Source organism: Puma concolor, chromosome C2 (assembly GCF_028749965.1).
Source record: "Puma concolor isolate L17-30 chromosome C2, mPumCon1.1.hap2, whole genome shotgun sequence".
NCBI lineage: Eukaryota > Metazoa > Chordata > Mammalia > Carnivora > Felidae > Puma > Puma concolor.
The window spans coordinates 113588008-113606910 of NC_141675.1; the positions used below are offsets into that span (position 1 = coordinate 113588008).

The following is an 18903-nucleotide window of genomic DNA, read 5'->3' on the forward strand; positions in this document are numbered from 1 at the left end:
CTCTCTCTCTCAAAATAAATAAATAAAACTTTAAAATGTTCGATTCAAAATGTTTTTAAATTACATTTTTGAATTATTTGTTAAAACTGAAATTCCAAAATAAGTTATGTAATATCCTTGGGAAGATCGCTTGGTTTCTCCTATTCTCAGCATTTTAAACTTTAAAATGGGCACAATTAGTAAATGAATAATCAGCATTCAATAAGTATCAGCTGCATCTGATAATATAATTATTATCATTGTGTTTTTGGCATTTTTATACAAGCTCTTGGGAAGATTCCTTACAAATCTATAACTCTATCTTGCTCACGCTTGCTGCCCACAGTTCTCAGCTGTCCTCTCCCTCAACCCAGCGGAGCGCTTCTTGACCTTGTAACACAAGCTTGACCTTGTAATAAACTGAGCATGGGCTTTCTGTGTCCACATCCCCATCATCATAATCCACCAAGAGTGATCACTCTTGCAGTGGTAGTCCCTGAGGATCTTCTAGGACACAGGTTCACATGCCCTGCTTTCCTAGCAGCAGATGATGAGGGAATCCACGGGCACTGAGTTTCACTAACACTAAGGTGTTGAGAGGCTTTCCATGGTCGAATGACCCTTTGTAACTGCTACCCACTGCAAGCCTTGACATTCCTGCACGTTCTCAGCTGCCAGACCCTCCATTGGACTCTGTGGCCTCAGAATTGGGAGAAATCGACCACAGCAGATTTTTCCTTTGGGATAATTCCTGTCTCATGTAATCCAGTTTTGCAGAGTCTGGAGACCTGGAGATCAGGGAGACTTCATAGCGCTCAATCCTCAATTCAGAAAACCCTGTTGTGTTTTTTCCTGCTTATCCCTCAGCTCCTCTGAGCAAGGGCTAGAGTAAGGAGGAAGTCTGTCATCTGACCTTGGCTAAAATGATATCTCCCTTTGTTTATCTGTCCTGTAAATATCTGTGAAGCATATTTTTAAACTAGCTTTAAAAATTATGAATGTATTATATGTGCATAGTAACATTTTTTCAAACATTACCAGTGCATAAAAAAAGTTACCTATCTTTAACCACTAACCACTAATAAAACTCCTTATAAATTGTTGCAGAAATTGTGTACCCTTATGCATATAATTATGCAACTGTGCATATATGCCTATATTTATAAGAATACTCAGAGATTCGTATTATAAAACACATAAATGTGTGCTTCAAATTTGGGCATTTTCCCCATAGCAGCGCATGTAGGCTGCTCCCGCTTCCTACTTTTCAAAGGTTCTATGACATTTCATTAAGTTAGGAAATATATTTAACCTGCACCTTATTAGTGGCTGTTGAGATCAGCCTCAAAAGATGGCCTCCAGTGACTTTCATCCACTGGTATTCATGCCCTTGGTATATTCTCATCCCTCACTGGATTGGATTAACCTGTGTAACAAGAAGATATTATGGATAGGGTGATGTATTACTTCCAGGAGTAGGTTATAAAATGCATTGGGACTTCTGCCTTGTTCTCTCATGGGTCACTCAGTCTGGTAGAAGCCAGTTACCGTGGGGACACTCCAGCAATCCGACGACTTAGGTCTGGGGGGTGAGGAACTGAGGCTTCCTTCAACTTGTCAGCCATATGAGTGAGTCACACTGGAACTGGCTCTTCCAGCCCCAGTCAATGACCTTCAGACGCCTCCACCCACACCTTGACTCCAATCTCCTGAAAAATACTCGCCCAGCTAAGCGGCTTTCCAACTCCCGAGACACAGAAATTGTATAAGATAATAATGTTTAACATGTCTTCAGGCTTTTCAGTCTTGGGGGCATTTCTTTTGTAGTAATAGGTAACTACTACACACATAGAACCGTAACAGTCATCCACGTCTGCTCATTTTTATGAGACTGTGAAAGCCTATAAAACAAATTCCTAGATGTAAAATCACTGAGTTGGAAAGAGTGTGAATTGTAAATTTTACTTAATAATGTTAAATTTAATTTAACAATGCCCCACAGTGAATGAATGGGCTACATCACTTCTACCCTCAACATCACAGCCTACACTAGATTTTTGCCATTTTATAGATTAAAATATATATATATATATATATATATGTTTTTCATTTTGGATTTCGCATTATGCGTGAGGTTGAGCATGTTTTTCATGTACTTATTAGCCATTTATATTTATGTTTCTGTTAACTGTCAATTGCTGTCTGTCATCTTCATATTAAATTGCTCAGCTTTTCCCCATTAATTGGTTAGAACTCTCTGCATAAGAAAATGAGCCCTTTTTTATATGTGTGTTTATTTTTCCCTCTTTTGACATTTAAATTTTAACATGACTTATAGAATTTTTTCAGAGTAGGTTTCTGCTTTTTGTCAGTGTATCTTTAAAAAAATATTTTGGATTGTATAAAAAACTTTCTCTACCACCTCTAAGGTTGTAAAAAGAAAAATCTTCATGTTATCTTCTGCTTCGTATCTTGTATGATTTTTTTCTACCAGCAGTTGTGACTGGAAAATTGGGTCTCAAAACACAAAAACAACAGCAGCCCTGATCTGTAGTATTTGCCAATTACTGAAGTGTAAACATTCCCATCCTGCTCAATTATCAGCTATCAATGTGAACTGAACACAGAGTTAGTTAGGAAAAGATGTGCGCAATGGGCTCCTGCCAGCTGGTATATGCCAGGTCTAGCACATCACTGCACCAGAAATGTATTTTGACATAAGGGAGGAGAGAGATCCAGGTTCTTTTTTTGTTGTTTTCCATATGGCTTTTTCCCCCAAGAAATGGTAAAGTCATCTTTTTTATACTGAAGTGCTCAACTTTATCATATTCATATCTCATATATATATTTATGTACCCTGTTCTCTTTCATTGGTTGACTATTTCAACACACAGTTTAATCACTAGAGCTTTATAATATCTTCTAATATCTGGCAAGGCTAGTCCTCTTTAATGGTCTTTTCTTTCAGAGTTTACCCTGGCTCTGCTCATACATTGCTCTTGCAGATAAGAGATTTGTTTAAAAAAGTTTATAACTTCACATTTGCAAGATTTAAGCCTATAAATGCACACCACTAAGTATACCATGATAATGCTTACATGATTGTGGTCCTTGCAAGACCCAGGAATGCCTTTTGGTGAATGTTTTCCTCATGCATCAGTACTCAGATAGAAGCAATTGAGCACATAACTTGGTCATATTTTGATATTTTTATACAGATGGTGTTAATGCTAACTGTGCATTTTAGATATGTGTCAGACTTTTGTATTTACACTAAAGAATGCAAGAAATTTGGGGACCTGGGTGGCTCAGTCGGTTAAGCTTCCGACTTCAGCTCAGGTCACGATCTTGTGGTCCGTGAGTTCGAGCCCCGCATTGGGCTTTGGGCTGATGGCTCAGAGCCTGGAGCCTGCTTCCAATTCCGTGTCTCCCTCTCTCTCTGACCCTCCCCCATTCATGCTCTGTCTCTCTCTGTCTCAAAAATAAATAAACTTAAAAAAGAATGCAAGAAATTAGTGCCCTGTAAAAGTTCTGATTCAGCTTAATGGAAATAGTCCGAGACTGCAAGTTGAGTTCTTTGAAAGAATCACTTGCAGGGGTGCCTGGGTGGCTCAGTTCGTTAAGCATAGACTTCAGCTCAGGTCATGATCTCACGGTTTGTGAGTTCAAGCCTTGCATTGGGCTCTCTGCTGTCAGACCTGAGCCTGGAGTCTGTTTTGGATTCTGCGTCGCCTGCTCTCTTGGCCCCTCCCTTGCTCATGCTCTGTCTCTCTCTCTCACTCTCTCAAAAATAAACAGTAAAAAATTTTTAAAAAAGAACCATTTGCAGATATTTATTATTATGAATTGGATTTTTTCAATGCCACACAATAAATAAAAATTTAAAAAGAATAGATCGGATGCTGCCAGCAGAAGTTGATACTGAGGTACATGTAACAATATAACTTTTATTAAAATAGTTAAACTTTCATTCTAACAAACTCTTAACAATCACATTTTTAGTTAATATTCTATGTATATAAATGTAAGATATTGTTTCAACGTAGGTTTTCATGGCTAAAAAGTTTGAATGAGGCGAGTCTCAGTAAGATGTGGGCAGGGGTGAGGCAGAGAGAGGTGTGTATCTACCTCACTTATAAGGTTGCTAGAGTTTGTTAATCTTTAGATCTTCAATTTCCCGACCCACATCACCCTGTATACCTTAGGTACTAAATGCCCTCGTTTTTATGTTTTTTTGTTCCTTTGTGTTGTTTTTATGCTCATCTATGCCTATGAAAAACTGATTTTAAAAAGAAATAAGATCAATGGTTTCCAGGAGTTACAGTGGAGGGAGGGATGAATAGGCAGAACACAAACTATTTTTAGGGCAGTGAGACTATTCTGTGTGATAATGTAGTTGGGGACACACGCCATCATGCATTCATCCAAACCCATAAAATATGCAACACCAAGAGTGATTCCTGATGTGAACTATGGATTTGGAGTGATAATGAAGTGTTACTGTACATCCATCAATTCTAATGAATGTTCTGCTTTAGCAGGGGATATTAATGATGGGGGAGGCTGTGCATGTGTAGGGGCAAGGGGCATATGGGCAATCTCTGTACCTTCCCTTCAATTTTGCTGTGAATTCAAGACTGCTCTAAGAAGTAACATTTATTTAAGAAAACCCGATCTCAAGGGCACCTGGGTGGCTCAGTCGGTTAAGCAGCTGGCTTCAGCTCAGGTCATGGTCTCACGGCTCATGAGTTCGAGCCCCTCGTCAGGCTCTGGGCTGATGGCTCAGAGCCTGGAGCCTGCTTCTGATTCTGTGTCTCCCTCTTTCTCTGACCCTCTTCTGCTCATTCTCTCTCTCTCTCTCAAAAATTAATAAACATTAAAATGTTTATGCTTGGTCTCACCCTGGTCAGACCCTTGGTCTCACTGAAGTGCAAATGGCTGATGAAAGATTCAAGTGCCCCTTCTCATAAGGACCTTTATGTTTTAACAGTGATTGAAGCTGGAAAGCTGATGGACTAAAGCTTCAATTTTGGCTGCAGGTGGATGTGGGAATTTACAGACATCACAGCCTTCCCATGAATCAGAAGGAGAGGAGGGGAGCAGAGATGAAAGGCAAGAGGCTAGACTGAAAGAGCAGAAGAATTGAGGGCACAAAATTTGTGTTCTGGTCGGGGCTCTACCATTTCCTGGATGAACGACTTGAGACTCATTTTTCTCACCTGAGTAACAAGCTTACTAACAAGAGCATCTTTTCAGTGCTTTAATGAAGATAAATTGAGATAACATAAGAGAATGTGCTTCATTAGTTGAAGTAATACAAAAATGTTGATTAGTCACATAGAACGCAGGTGTGGTTTTGAAACATCGAGACTGCAGAATGGCGATGGGATGAGTCTGCCTGGATGTCAGAGTTTTACTCTCCTTCTCCTTCAACTCAGTGTCTCAACTTCCTCATCTCTAAAACTGGGATAACAATATTTACTTCTCCAGGTTGTGTTAAGGATTAAAATTGATATTCTTGTAAAGTATTCATAAAAGTGTCTGTCCCAGGGGTGCCTGGGTGGTGAAGTCCTGTTAAACATCCGACTCTTCATCTCAGCTCCCTAACGATCTCACGGTTGGTGAGTTCAAGCCCCACCTTGGGCTCTGTGCTGATGGTGCAGAGCCTGCTTGGGTTTCTGTTGCTCCTTCTCTCTGACCTCTCCAGCTTGTGCTCTCTCTCTCTCTCTCTCTCTTTCAAAATAAATAAATAAACTTAAAAAAAAAGTGTCTGTCTCTCCCACTCCAGTTAAGTGCTCAACCAGGTTGTTCTTGCTGTTTCCTTTCCAGATCCACAGGGAAGCACATTAGTGTCTGTCCCTGCAGCTCAGCTCAATCAAAAGTCCAGCCCCACTGCCCCAGGAGAGAAGGAACTTTGACCTTGCCATGACTTTTCTTATGACACTTATCACTTCCTACCTTCCTCTGCTCACTGTGCCCATGCTTGTTCCTCAACACTCTGGGTGGGCGGGTGGCCTTTGCCCCCACTATTCTATTAAAATTGCACCTGTTTTAGAGGAAGTAGACTCTAACGGGTCCTTTGGACAGTTAAGAGTGAAGTGATGCATTTAGAAAGGGCACTTTAAAAAGATAGAACTTTAAAAACACAGTGATCAAGTCTATTTTGACTTGCAATATGCGGGTAAGAAAACTGGAATAATATTCATTATTTGTAACTGCTGATACATATCTGAAAAAGATGTTTATTCTTCTTTTCTTCATTTGTATTTTCAGTTGCCACCTGTCTTCTTAGATAGAAATAACTTCCTTTCTATAAAGCTGCTGGGTTTCTCTGGGAGTGGGGAGATTTTGAACATCGCGTGTGATTGCTTTCCTCATTTTAGTAAAGAGATCAGTCACCAAGTCACCCTTCACTCTTCAGTGATGGCTGCCACCTCTCATTTTCACAAGAAATGATAAAATAAATGAGTCAGCCCTAGGGTCCTTCAAGAATGGCACGCAATGCTCAGGCTAACCTCAACCTTAGCTGGAGCCAAAGAGGTTTTTTTAAAAAAAAAAAAAAAAGCCTTCAGAAACATCTGGTTTCCTTCTTTTTTCTCTATTTGTCTCTTATCTGGCTGTCTGGATTTGATTTAACTTTTTATATGCACCAAGATATGGTTTTTAGTTTGAATAAAAGAGCTGTAATATAATAGCCTGTGATCATCCCCTGTAAGGTAAGATTCTGCATTATGTGTTTAAAAGGGCAGGTGTTTTGAATAGTAGAAAAGGGTGGATGTGTTTATTCTTCTGTCAGTCACCCCAGAGTCAACAAGTACAATATTAGAAAAATCTTTTTGCTTAAGCTGCATTGTTGGTTTTCCTTTCTTCCTGAGATAAATTTGGTTTCAAGAACGTTTTCATAACCAGTGCCATGTTATCCCCTCTGTTGTTTTTCTAACTACGTTTTTAAAAACTCACACCAAAGTTTAAGTACTTGGAATATCATGTGCAATAAAATAATTTTTAAATAATAGGAGAAAAACAAAATGTGTGGCTGAGAAATTCTAAATGAAACCTAAATCTAAACTCCTTTTAACCAACTTTGCAAATAATCACTTGTTTATAAAGGAGGAGGTTAATTTATGTAGTGAAAGGGGGAAGAAGGATTTTGGCTTTTTTGAACTTTTATTATTGTTCCTGGGTGTATATCCTCTAGAGACAAAGGAAACCAATAGCATTTTAAAATGGTTTAGTCACTAATCATCGTATTCCTTGAGCATTCTTTCTTGTTGGCAAGCATTCAGTGTGTTATCATCGGATTGCGTGGTATCTTTAGACCCAGGACTTTGGGCAGCAGGACAGTGAATAAAGTTGGTGGAAAAGGAAACTTTTGATATGAGAGAAACTGATTTAGCCCTTTATACAGGATGGAAAAGTCAACTATTTGACCAAAGCATCCATCTTTCAAAAAAATAGAATTTTAATCAGATGAACAGATAGGACTTCAGTTGGAATGTTTATTTTTGTCTATTTATACATATTCTTTATAATCCCTCAGATCAAAGGGTTTGGATTAGGTAGTATTATTCTTATATGTTTGAGTAAATCAATATCTATAATAGAAATGCTGCAAGATTATAGGAAAGGCCAAATTGGGCCAGATCTATGATCTAGCCATGCTAATCCCACCTGTTTCAGACTGATCCAGGGGTAGTATGTGAAGTTACCTGGTAGTTGTCCTTCTGGCAACTTCGAAAGTTTAGGAAGAGCCTATATGCAGTGCCAAATGTTTGGCTTGGTAATGATTAACATTTGTTGAACAAATGAATGGACCATAAAGTAAATCCTCATGTAATTATCTACATTTCCTTGAAGCTAATCTTGGTTTATATTTATTACCTATTTATTGTATATAACAAGCTTTTCAAGTGTTTTGCATTACCTTAAAAATTACCTGTGTTCAGCATCAGGAAAGCTTCCTCACCCCCCCACTCCAACGTTGGTATTTCAGGATTTCATCTGATGGATCTTAAAGCATAACACAGAGAAGGAATGCTATATCCCCGGAAGCTGATGTTCTCCTTGCTTTAATTAAACTCTGGTTTTATTCTGAAGTGGAAGAATTCTGGCTTGGGTTGTAAATGACAAACTGGTAAGAAAACAAATTGTTTACTGGAGTCTTTATAGTATGGCTCACCTGAAGAATAAATGTTAATTAGTTAGGATTACTCCTTACCCCCAGAGATGTTACAAGATTAACAGGAAAAGATAAGAAAGAGAAGCATAATTTATGAGCCATGTCAACAGAAGGTTAATTGTAGGGGAGTAAGCAATTATTATGTAGTAATGACTCATTGCAATAGGCTGTAACAAGGCTTTTGTAGTAGGTACTAATACCATTTTGAAAAGCCTGAAGGGACTAAAAGAGGAAGGATGCAGAAGCTAATTCCTTTGGTTAACAGAGAATTTGTTGACAGAGTCACTATCATATTTCAGTTTCCAGGAACTAGAAACGGTTGATTAGTCACATCTCTTGTGAGTATGGGAGTGAAAAGTGGAAACCCTTTGCCATATATTTGCTACCCCAGGTTAGACACTGCAGAGAATTTGGCTTATGCTTTGGGAGGGGGGTTGAAATGCAATTAAAATAGATCCAAAACACAGGAAGATTCTCGGACTGAACTAGCTCTATGCTAAGACTTGTACAAGTGGGATCCCAATGGCCTTCTGAAACAAATGCTGGATATTTAAGAGAAGGCTCAAGGGTCACTTCCCCCTGTTATCAATCATTGGTTAATTGTATTCAGATTGAGGGTATCCAAAGGAAAAAAAAACAGTCTCTCTTTTACTTAATTACAAAGAATAACAAGTAGCAAACTTTTAGAACTTGTTTTTTTTTTTTTTTTTTTTTTTTTTTTGATGAGTTTTTAATCTCAGGTAGAAGAGCTTATTCTGGGAGTAAGGAATCATTTCAGATTCGCCTACTTATATCTATCCCACACCAAAAATTCTGCATTGCTTTGGCACAAAAATTTTCTACCTCTGGCTTTTTCCTCAGTAAGGATACATTTTTACCAGATTGGGGACATTAAGAGAATTATTTCAGGAAGTACTTCAACTGGCAAGGATTGAAATGTTTTCAACATGCCTATATTGGCTTCCAATGTATTTATTCCCTTGGCTCCCTCTCTTCACTGTTGCTTCAGGCTGGCAGCCTCCGGGCTGAACCACTCTTCCTTCCTTCCGGGTTCGCAATTCCTCCCCGACCGCTTCCTTTGGAACACAGATACAAGCTCTGTTGTCACCAATCTGGGCTACCTGCGCTATCCTTGTTATCGTCTTTATTAAGCCCCCTTGAATTATTGTAATTTTGGCAAGCCATCTCTTGCCTCCTGGGAGCCTGATACATCACCTGATCTCATGCAAGACTATAAGAGGTACCTTCAGTGTGAAGTAAGAGTTTTGTTTCATCTGGAGAGTGAGAGAGAAAGACAAAGATGGAAAGAGTCTATATTCCACTCATTGTAGCAGGGCTTTGCACTCAAATCTGGGGGAATGTGAAGTGCGGAAAGTGAGCCAGAAAGAGGGAGAGACACCAAGGTCTCTGCTTGCCCGGTGGGACCCACTGCCTGGGAATGGCTTGGTCTCTTGCACTTGCAAGTCTTAGCTCTCTATTTCCCTGCAGGATCATTTCATGTTGTAACACTTCCCTTAGGAATCTACCACAGAATCCTTCTACTCTCCTTTGGTAATGTCTCCATCTTTTTAGTGACGCTGCTTCTTTTTTTCTTTTAAAAATTAGTCTAAAGCGTGAGATCGCTAATCACGAATAATAATAACAAACACGATAATAATGAAAACATTTGAAATATTGCCAGGATTACCAAGACGTGGTAATTGCAGCATCCATACCTTCCTCTTTTTTTTTTTTTTTTTAAGTTTATTTATTTTGAGAGAGACAGAGAGAGAGATAGCATGAGTGGGGAGGGGCAGAGAGAGTGGGGAGAGAGAATCCCAAGCAGGCTCCGCACTGTCAATGTGGAGAAGCCTGATTTGGGGCTCTAGCTCATGAACCGTGAGATCATGACCCAAGCTGAAATCAAGAGTTGAACGCTGAACGGACTGAGTCACCTGGGCACCCCATACCCTACTCTTTTGTGAATAAGGAATCAAAATCATAGGATTTTCAAGGTGCAAGGGTCATAGGAAGCCATTCAGTACAATTTCCTCCCTTCATAGATAGGAAACTGAGGTCTCTGAAACCAGATGGTGAAGTCCTCATGCAAAAGCTCCATAGCTACTGTTTGTTGTGTCAGATCCCATGAAATTTACAGCCTTATTTTCTTTGGTCTAATCTTTCTGTCCAGAGACCTTGGACTTGACATGTGCCCCTACTCTGATTACAGGCCTGAGGAGTAAAGGCCTCTGTAGGATGTTTTGCAAGAAGAATGAAGAGAAGAGAACAACAGAGGAAAGGGGAAAATGTTTTTAACTCCTGTGAGAATTTTCTGAGGTGTGCTTTGAGGAATGTGCTTTACCAGGAATCTTACAACAATGCAGCCACCAAAAATTTCTGCCATTTTTTTTTTTTATAGGGAAGACATTTTCAGCAGATAGCCAGGGGTCAGTCAGGTCATGCTGAGGCAGGTAGCCCATGAAAGTAGCTCACTTCTTCCCTCTGCTTTGCTTTAGCCTTGCCCAGTGAATGAGGGCACCAGGGTGGCTCAGAGGCTGGCAAGTTCAGGGCCGAGCCAGCTCAACCTTCTCCCTGTTAGTTACTGGGAATGGAGTCATGCTGGTAAAGGCTGCAGCTTTGCTATCATTCCTTGGATCCCAGGATTTATACGTTATAATTAAAATTTAGAGGCACCCCTCATCTTATTGTGTGCCATTTTATTGCACGTCACAGATACTGCATTTTTTTTTTTTTTTTTTTTTTACAAATTGAAGGTTTGTGACAACTCTGTGATGGACAAGTCTATCAGTGCCATTTTTTTTTTTTAATTTAAAAATTTTTAATGTTTATTTTTGGAGAGACAGAGACAGAGCACAAGCAAGGGAGGGGCAGAGAGAGAGGGAGACACAGAATCCGAAGCAGCCTCCAGGCTCTGAGCTGTCAGCACAGAGCCCGATGCAGGGCTTGAACTCAAGAATCTTGAGATCATGACCTGAGTTGAAGTCAGATGCTTAACCGACTGAGCCTCCCAGGCGCCCGTCAGTGACATTTTTTGCAAACAGCATTTGTTCACTTCATGTCTCTGTGTTACATCTTGGTTGTTCTGGCAATATTTCAAATATTTTCATTATTATTGTATTTGTTATGGTTTGTGATTAGCAATTATGACTTGTTGAAAGCTTAGATGATGGTTTGCTTTTTTTTTAGCAATGAAGTATTTTCTAATTTATAGTATTACATTATTTTTTAGACATAATGCTTTGTGTACTTAATAAACTATAGTATGGTGTAAATGTAACTTTTATATGCACTGGGAAACCAAAAATATACTTGGCTCTATTGCAACACATGCTTTATTTCAGTGGTCTGGAGCCAAACCTGTAGTATGTCTGAGGCATGCCTGTATTCGTATGTAACATGGCTGGTTTCTAACACTAATATTTTCTTTTTAAATGTGGCAACCTCAGAAGAATATACCTGTGACCCCTTCAGTAAAAGAGATACTCTCTTAACCATTTGAAATAAAAGTTGAGGGATGCCAGGGTGGCTCAGTTGGTTAAGCATCCGACTTCGGCTCAGGTCAAGATCTCGTGGTTGTTGGGTTCATGCCCCGACTCAGGCTATGTGCTGGCAGCTCGGAGCCTGGAGCCTGCTTCAGATTCTGTGGCTCCCTCTCTCTCTGCACCCCTCCCCCCCCCCAGATCATTCTCTCTCTCTCTCAAAAACAAATAAACTTAAAAAAAGTTGAGAGTACTAAAATGGCATTCTTGCCAGTTTAATTTTATCTCCCTTGTATCTTCATGATGTGGTGTGGGCTTCTTCTATGTGGAATTTCTACCAACTTCAGAGGGGAGGTCCTGAGCTTTGATGAGCTGTTGACAGCAGGCAGGAAAAAGTATAGGACAGCCATGTTTAGTCATTAGCATGTTGGGAGAGACATACTTTCATACAGTGTATTAGTTTCTTGGGGTTGCTGTAATAGTTTCTTGGGGTTGCTGTAACTGTACTACAAACTGGGTGGCTTAGGACCATAGAGATGTGTCCTTTCACAGTGCTGGGGGCCAGAATTCTGAAAGCTGAGTGTCAGCTGGGCCATGCTCCCCCTAAAGTCTCTAGGGAAGGATCTGCTGTATTCTCTGTCCCAGTTTCTGGTAGCTTCCATCATTCCTTGGCTTGTAGATAACATCTTTTCCCTGTGTCTCTTCCCATCATGTTCCCCCTGTGTATGTCTGTGTCCAGATTTCCCCCTTGTATAAGAACATCAGTCTTATTGGAACAGAGCCCACCCTAAAGACCTCATTTTAACTTGATTACCCCTGGGAAGACCCTGTCTTCAAATAGGGTCACATCCCAAGGTGCTAATGGTTAGGACTTGAGCACATCATTTTTATTGAGGGTCAGGTAGGCACAGTTGATAATAATAACAATACAGTCTGTCAAAACTGTGAATGAAATTGCTCAAAGTTTCTCCTCTACTCAGAACCAAATGTTCTGACTGGGACTTTTCACTGGCATATCCAGAGCGCACCTTTGCTTGTTGTGCTGTTTACTGCAAGCTAAGATACAGCCATGTGTCTAAAATGAGTGGTCTTGAGGTGTGGGCTGGCTGGGCTTGGTGTTTTTGGTGTTTTCTCTCTGCCTTTCCCAGTTTCATATGCAAGGGAGGCACCGCTCAGTCAGGGGACGGTGGCCTTGGGCAGAACTGTGACTGATGAAAAATCACAGGACCCGAATGATGGTACATGTTTAGAAGTTTGGTTATACAGTACACAACTTTGGGTATTGCAATCATTATTCTCACCTGAAGTTGCTAAGGATGTTCTTTTTCTTTCAGATTAAGCCCTTTCTCTTCTCTAAAAATTACCCAGTGATAACAATAAACGTAATTCCTACTTATATAATCTTCTAACTCTGTGAAAATGATGCTCGACATTTCAAAAAAGTTTTGTATTTCTAAACACAAGAGGATACAAACTTTGTAGTATTATTTGAAGGACTCTCCGGGGCACTTTAATTCGCTTAGCCATATTCAAATGTATGGAAACATTTGCTTTACATACCTGTAAAATTAGAAACCTGGGGATTTGCACAATGACACAGTGTCCCAATGCATTTAAAACTCTGCCATTTTATAACGATCACCTAAGGAGCCCCAGGACTGCTGCTTTTACTGCTACCGATGTGGTTGCTACAAATAGCAGCTGAGGTTTATTGAGCACATGTTCTGTGCCAGGCACTGTTCCAGGGGCTTCGCCATGTTTTGACTAATTTCCCTTCCACAGCAACTCAGTAAAGTAGATATCATTCTCTATAATTAAATAAAGAAACTGGGGCACAGGGCCTTAAGGTAAGTAAGTGGAAGAGCTGGAATTCAAATATGGACTCAGACCTCTTAATCTTGCTCTTGATCACCAAAATATATATGTTCTAGGACAATCCATTCCCAAGTCTGTGCCACAAAACAGCAATTTTATTCAAATCTCCTGAAAAAAAAAAAAAAAAAGAAAGAAAGAAAAAGAAAAAAAGTTTATGTAATTAAAAACATTTGGGAACCACTGCAAATTCCCACCCCTTCTTGTAGACTCATAATGTATGCTATATTAAAAGTTGTGAGAATTCTCCCAGAAAAGAAACCTATATAACAGAATGTAAAATTGAAATTTCAACTAGGCATCAAGATAAAGTAAATGCTGAATTCTCAAGCGAGTTGCTAAGTCACCCTGCACAGACTCTACAAGCAAAATATCTGGGAACCTATTCCACAATTTTTGGATCCTTTCAGAGGAGGAGGTTTTTGTGAGATTTTCTGAGGAAAGACTAGCAGCTGTGCGATGGGGCCCCCACCTTTTCCCCTGGGGAAAGTTGCTGCCTCCAACACCAAGCCCAGTGGCTTCAGTGTGACTACTTGAGGAGATATGTGCTCCCGTATTTCAGGGACACTGCAGACTGAGGTCGATGCCCTCCGATGCCCTCCTCAAAACGTAGATGCAAAAGTTGGCTCATTAGCGCTTTGGTGGCCGATCTAGGAGCTTGCTGCTGCATGGGGGCAAAGATGTCTCATTGCTTCCCATGAGACAATGCAGAGGGTTGTAACTGCTGTGGGGCCCCACAGCTGGCAGATTAAGGGCTACATGGGGTGCGCATCCTGAGGGAATGAGGAATATCCTTCAGATCTTGAGAGTTGATGCTAGAGAGGTCCCCTAGGACCAAAGAACTTCCCAAGTTGGCACAGAAGAATCATCTTCACCATTTGCCCTCTCCAAGGAATGTGAAGGCACTCAGGAAACTAGGGACTATAAAAGAGGAACCACTTTTCCCTGTGCTTACCTAGGGCTGCCAGATAAAATACAAGATTCTCAGTTAATTTTGAATTTCAGATGAACGATGAACAATTTTTTTTTAATTTTTTTAATGTTTATTTGTTTTTGAGACAGAGAGAGACAGAGCATGAACGGGGGAGGGTCAGAGAGAGAGGAAGACACAGAATCCAAAGCAGGCTCCAGGCTCTGAGCTGTCAGCACAGAGCCCGATGCGGGGCTCGAACTCACAGACCATGAGATCATGACCTGAGCCGAAGTCGGACGCTTAACCGACTGAGCCACCCAGGCGCCCCAACAATTTTTTATTATAAGTATATCCTCTGCAATATTTGGGACATACTTATATTAAAAATTATTCGTTATTCATCTGAAATTTAAATTAAGTAGGGATCCTGTATTTTTATCTACAAAATCTGGAAAATTTACCCCCACCCCACCTTTACCCTGGCAGCTGGTGAGTAGGTGAATGGTGAAGGGAAGGAAAGAACAGAAGTTGTTCTGTTTTCTGAATTAATGCTTTTTAAAGAGATTTAAAGGTCTTCCCAAAGAAAAGTAGAAAAGTCAACAGACCTGTCAAGGTCCTGCGGCATGGGCAGGGAATCAATCTGCTCACCTACCTCCCCTCTAGTAATCATCAATTCATTCTCTACAGTTAAGACTGTTTCTTGGTTTGTCTCGTTCTCTCCCTCTCTTTTTTTTCTTTGCTTGTTTGTTTTGTTTCTTAAATTCCACATATAAGTAAGATCATATGGTATTTGTCTTTCTCCAGCTGACTTATTTTACTCAGCATGATACTCTCTAGCTCCATGCATGTCATCGCAAATGGCAAGATTTCATTGTTTCTATCACTGAGCAATATATATTATATATATATATATATATATATATATATATATATATATAATATATCACACCTTCTTTATCCCTTCATTTGTTGATGAACACTTGGGCTGCTTCCATAGTTTGCTATTGCAAATAATGCTGCTATAAACATAGGGGTGCATGTATCCCTTTGAATTAATGTTTTTGTATTCTTTGGGGAAATACAAGTAGTGTACTTGCTGGATCATAGAGTAGTTCTATTTTTTTTTTTTTTTTTGAGAAACCTCCATACAGTTTTCCACAGTGGTTGCCCCGATTTGCATTTCCATCAACGGTGTAAGAGGGTTCCTTTTTCTTCACATCCTTGCCAACACTTGTTTCTTGTATTTTTTATTTTAGTCATTCTTCAGAACACATTTTGAGAAATTCTGCTTTGTTTCAAAACTTTGTGGTATAATTAACTAAAGGGCTATACTGGAGACCTTTGGCTAAACTTTGCTGGTGGACCAGTGTGTTAATATATGAGGTCCCATAAACTTTCAGGTAAAAGAAAACCCAACTCAGATGAGCTTAAACAACAAAAGAAATACTTAGGTTCAGGTGACTGGGAAGTCCAAATTCGGGAGGACTTCAGCATTGGTTGATCTAGTAGTTCAGCCATGCCAGGAAGGACTCAGTTTATTTTGATTTGCTTTGTGCTGCTTAGTTTTTCTGTTGTATCTCTTTAGTGTCAACAATGTTAATTTCATTCCAAGACTGGGTCTCTTGCTCCTAATAAGGTTGTTGCAAATTTCAACAGGGCCTGGGAGGGGAGAGAGCAGTGTTGTCCTAGCATTCCAAATAGCCTGGTTGGCCGGTCACATGCTCGCCCTGTGATACCTGTGGCCAGAGGATGGAAGGTACCAAGGACCTGAAGTTTACGGAGTCTTTTCCATGGAGCTCAGGGTGGGTTCAACCTTTACCAAAACACATGAGCTGTGTGAGGAAGAAGAGGTAGATGATTGCCTGGGGGTGGAAGCGGAGTGTGAGAATGCATGCTAGGTCAACCAACAAATGTCCAGTACAGCTGGGAATTTAAGTTGCTGTCATTGGCTGCATGCAGGGACAATACTCAAAACTGTTAACAGCCTGCACCCTCTTGGGCACCAGCCAGTCTGAAAAGACACTCTCGTCAGGGGGGGTGCCTGGCTCCCAAAGGCCTCTGGCTTGTAAAGGGTTAACCTTTTGGTTGCTTAATGTTGAAGGGTCCAGGAGCTTTTGAGGAAGATGTCAGAAGGTTTTGATAGGTAGGCACTCAGAGGACTCCGGGCAGTAGCAGTTTATTAGCTGAAATAAAAATATATTGTTATCTTAATTTAATGATGTTTATAATTATGTCCATGTGTACTAGCTCAATGACTTTAAAAAAATACCAAAAGAAAGTTTTGTTTCTGAATAAGATTCTTCACTTAATTTCCTTATTTGAAAAATGAGTGAGTCAAATTAGATGATTTTACAACTCCTTTGACAGCAATGTTTGTGTTATATTCTGTAAAAATATATATAAATAAGCCTTTAATTTTATCTATCATGCACATTGTGACATGTCTGCATTAAATAGAATATTGTAAACAGTTATGCATTTTAAAATGCAGAGAACCAAATTGTCATTTAAAACTTGGCACATTAAATTTAACTGAATTTAAGTCTGAATTTAACTAGATCTTTATGTTGAAATTTTCAAATGTGCTATTTCTAAAGACCCTGAGAGGGTTCTTGTTTCTCATTTTCTGTGTTTTTTGGTAAAACAAAGGGGGGAAACTGCCATCTAACATGTTAAAAACCATTAATGTTGCTTTGGCCTCAACAGAAGGCAGAGAGGTACAAAAACAGAAATGGCTAAAGAAAAATCAGAGTTGAGATGGAAGCCGTGCATTCACCTGAAGATGGTTCATTAGGGTCACCCAAGGGGAGGGATCGAGAGGGAGGAGCAGCCACGGGCCATTCCCTCTCCCACGGGTCAGTGCCGTCAAGGGCAGAGCTGATGTGCAGCTTGAGAACGTGAGTTTTTCTCCAGGGCTTCACCTGCCTGCTCTAACTGTCCCGAGAAGCCTTCCCAACCTCTTAGGTCCTCAACTGGCCAGTCATCTCAGATACAAAAAACCACAAGGAAGGAATATTTTCCTAAAATAAATGGAAAATCAGCAACAATGATGATCCTTTTTCCCATTTCATATCCTCTTCTTCATCCCTTCTACGTCCCCCCTCCCCCAATCCCTTGCCCCCATACAGAGTTAATTATTCCAGAGGGCAGTGTTGTTTATAGTCACCAGAACTGCAGGCAAGAGGGAAGAGTATTGTATATGTTTCCTGTTTTTTTCTGCATAGAGACATGCCTAAAATATTTGTGATATTTTGAATTTTTAGACTGAGGATCAGTTAAAATATTTGCAGACCTATCTTTGTAGATTTTTCCCCCTGTACTTTAAGACATCAAAAATGTCAAAGCTGAGAAAGGTTTTGACTTTCAGAGAGAGAACTTTTTGACAACGGCCAATATTTTCTTTTATCTTCAGAGCAAAAAGCTATCCTGGTTTGGTGGAGCCTTAGGTCGCTCCCTCCTTCTTTATACATAATTTCTGATAGATTTATAGGTATACACACATCTGTGTTAATTAAACCAGATGAAAATCCTACAGAGACTGCTAAGAAAATACATAGTCACATGGATTAGGACTGATCATCTTATCCCTTTAAAGGTATTTTCTGTTATGGCAATAGCTAGAACTAAATAATAAATGTATCATAATGCTTTGAATAAAATAGCTTTCAAACATAATTTATAAAATTCGCTGCCCAGAGGCCACAGTAAATTTATTAACCATGAGTGAGGACCCTGTTTTTGGGGGTCTGCATGTCTGCATGTTTGGATATGTATACAGTCTGCCTAATATTTAATGGTATATATATATATATATATATATATATATATATATACACACACACACACACACACATATGTATATATATATATATATATATATATATATATACTGCAAAAACATCTTCATAAATCTTAAGTCTCCACAATTAAATTATTTTAAATTAAAATTTGTTTTTACAATATATATGTATTTGTATCTGTGCATACAGGATTAATAAAGAATTTAAAGACAAAACAAACATTACTCTCATGACCTTCAGAAGTTTGCTCATTTATTTAATGCTCAATAACCCCAAAGAACATAGTGTTACCTTCATTTCACAGGTGAGAAAATTGAGGCAGAGAATGTCAATAACTCGTGCAGTTCACACAGACTTCACCAGTGGTTTGTTGTTGTGGTTTCCAAAACAAAGTTTGCTAATTCTAAAGCCTTTATGTTTTCCATCACCTCACACCATGTTTTTTTTACTCCATTATTTGAAGGCATTTCTCATTTTAGTTTTCTAGGGATGTGGGTGAAAGGTTGGAAATAGTGGAAAGGTGCAAATAGATAAAATCTAATAATGGCTACAATAGTAACCATCACTATAGTGGTGAGAATTATCACCTTAAATGTTTTTTTTTAGTAAATGTTTATTTGTTTTTTGGGGGGTGAGAGAGAGAGAGAGAACAAGTGGGGGGGGGCAGAGAGGGGGGGACAT

At 39.5% G+C, this 18903-nt stretch overlaps 1 long non-coding RNA gene across 1 annotated transcript in view; it reads left to right on the plus strand.

Moving 5' to 3' along the window:
• The first annotated feature begins 4977 nt into the window (after nt 1-4977).
• The window catches only part of LOC147577497 (uncharacterized), a 33742-nt gene continuing 19816 nt past the window's right edge, over nt 4978-18903 (plus strand). The window contains exon 1 of the long non-coding RNA XR_015240350.1: nt 4978-5600. This is a non-coding gene — a long non-coding RNA (uncharacterized LOC147577497). The remainder of the gene's footprint in view (nt 5601-18903) is intronic.